Consider the following 3147-nt stretch of genomic DNA (forward strand, 5'->3'; position numbering starts at 1 on the left):
ACTGACCTTTGTGTGACCAGTGAGCTCTTTAACCATTGTACCACAAGAATGCCTCCTGAATTTCAGATCATGTGTCGTCTCTATGGGAAAACCATGTCTGAAGCGAAAAGTTACTATTTAAATAAATAATACTAAGTACAACATTTAAAGGTTATATAGATTCTATATATACAGATGTTTTCAAATATATATGCAAAACAGAATATTACTAACCCTTGTTATTCCATATTTCACTCACAATTTGTTTTTTAATAGCTTGATTAATTTATTTCCAGGCTTATATTTGTCCATGCAGACAAATATATTATTGGTATTATTTGAAACAATAGAACAAGAAGCTGTGATAATCTTGATCTTTGTAAAAAATATTTCAAGATACTACGCTTACCTAATACATTAAAATTATACCCTGTTATATTTCAATGGATTAAGTAAGTATATCCACCACCCACTGTCCATGAGCGAAAGATGAGGCTATCTGTTCCCATAAAGTTTTGCTGCATCTGTAACCATACATAGTGTGGCGATGGGGTGGAATGGGCTCCGTGACAGTAGGGTTTGGGGTGTGTGTGTGTGTGTGTGTGTGTGTGTGTGTGTTATCCAGGGATGTTTTTAACTTGCTCTTTTGTATTAGTTCTTGCCTTGTCTGGTAGTTAGATACTCTGTTGTCAATTTGAGACTTAAGAGTGAAGGGGTAGAGTTAAGCCTGTCAATCAGGTTGCAGCTTGATGCCCTCATTTGGAGGCGCTAAGGAGATAAATAACTTGCTGGAGGCAGGACACACAGACACTCTACTTGTGAGACTTTTCTGCAGACAAGACACATGGAGCTACACTAGAGCCCTGGAGCTAAAGGAATTATGTGGAGACCCCTGCCAGCACTGAGATGTTTCCACTGACACTGGATCCACAAGACTTTCCACCCACTGGCCTGTGATCGTCCTGCATTTGGCGTCATTGCATGGGTTGCGTGCATCTGTAGAGGACTTTATAGATTGGTATCAGACATATAGGCTAACATCAGACTTATGGACTTGATCTGGACTGGGCTGGGGAGTTTTCTCAATATTCAACTTCTTTTATATATAAAGAGCTTTCTTATTCACATATGAGTATCTTTGAATTTGTTTCTTTAGTCATCACAGACTAACACACCCTGCCACAGATCAGTTGTAAGCCAGTAGCATGAGAACCTGATTCTAGAACTCTGGTGCACTTTCCCAGTAACAGTTCTATTCTTTAAGGAACTCTGACCCACAGGCTCATCTTCTCTCAGGCTTGATACTCATGCTTGAGTATCATATCTGAAAACACTGTTTTCTCGTTCAGTTGCTTAAGACTTCAGACAGAAAGAGAAGTCAGTAATGGCATTGTTATGTAATGTGTATGTAATCCGCAACAATATCTGCAGAAGCATGGTCTTGATGAAGAATCTTTTCAGGGGACTGTTTAACCTTATAGAGAGAATTCTTCATGAATTATTAATCAATCAATATGTTGTGCGCGCGCGCGCGTGCGTGTGTGTGTGTGTGTGTGTGTGTGTGTGTGTGTGTTAGGGGGTATATCCAGGGATGTTTCCACCTACTGTTTTCTATTAGCTGTTGCTCAGAAACAGACCAGCCTTAGAGTAAAACTGCTGGACGGCACCATAGAAGACTTGCAACCATTCTGAGGTTGACACATCTAGGAAATCATGTTCTTCATCTGCTTCATTATACAAAAGTGACCTTTCTTTCTTAGCATTTCAGTGGCTGTCTGAGAATCTTCACTGTTATACCCATGTTTTAATAACACTTTTATTTCCTTTTAATTCTACTTTGAAACTTTGCTTTTGAATACTATTGTGAAATACACACACATAAACTTAGCTCTGTTCTTCCATTTTCACATATTTTTTTCTTATGGTGGGCCATTGCCATTAACAAATATTAGAAGATGAATCTATTCTAATTCTATAAGGAAAAACTTTTTAATCAACAAAAATGAACTGTGCTAGTTCTATATTATTTAAATATGTTATTTTAAATTTATATTTACCTCTCTTCCAGAAACATTTTAGCTTTGGAATTTGGAGTAGCAATCATGACAAAGATAAAAATGTGAATTTCTATGTTAACAACCAATTTAAAGTAAATCTCCTATCTTTGTTCTAGTTTTTAAAAAATATATTTTTTGATAATTTTATTTGGGGCTCATACAATTCTTATCACTATCCATACATACATCCATTGCGTCGAGCGCATGTGTACATTTGTTGCCATCATCATTCTCAAAACATTTATCTTCCATTTGAGCCCTTAATATCAGCTGCTCGTTTTGCCCTTTCCTCCCCACTCCCCTACCTCATAAACCCTTCATAATTCATAAATTGTTATTATTTTGTCATATGTGACACTGTCTGACATCTCCCCCTGCCCTCTTCTCTACTGTCCATCCCCCAGAGAGGAGGCTATATGTATATTCTTGTAATCAGTTCCCCTTTTCTATCTCACATTCCCTCCACCCTCCAGGCATCACCACTGGTCCTGGAGGAGTCATCTGTCCTGGATTCCCTGTGTTTCCAGTTGCTATCTGTACCAGTGTACATCCTCTGGTCTAGCCAGATTTGTAAAGTAGAATTGGGATCATAATAGTGGTGGGGAGGAAGTATTTAAGAACTAGAGGAAAGTTATATGTTTCTTCGTTGCTACCCTGCACCCTCACTGGCTCATCACCTCCCCACATCCCTTCAGTAAGGGGGTGTCTGGCTGGCTGCCAATGGGCTTTGAGTCTCCATTCTGCACTCACACATTTACAGTGATATGAATTTTTGTTCCTTGATGCTTGATACCTGGTCCCTTCGACAGCTTGTGGCCATACAGGCTGGTGTGTTTCTTCCACATGGGCTTTGTTGCTTCTGAACTAAATGGCCACTTGTAACTTCGAGCCTCCAAGACCCCAGACGCTATATCTTTTGATAGCCGGGAATCATCAGCTTTCTTCACCACATTTGTGTATTCACACGTTTGTATTCATTGATCGTATCAGGTCGGTGGGCACCCACTGATATGATTTTTAGTTCTTTGATGTCTGATAACTGGTCCCTTCTACGCCTCATGGTCAGACAGGATGGTGTGCTTCCTCCATGTGGGTGTTGATACTTCTCAGC

This window comes from Tenrec ecaudatus, chromosome 13, assembly GCF_050624435.1.
Source record: "Tenrec ecaudatus isolate mTenEca1 chromosome 13, mTenEca1.hap1, whole genome shotgun sequence".
In the NCBI taxonomy this organism is placed as follows: domain Eukaryota; kingdom Metazoa; phylum Chordata; class Mammalia; order Afrosoricida; family Tenrecidae; genus Tenrec; species Tenrec ecaudatus.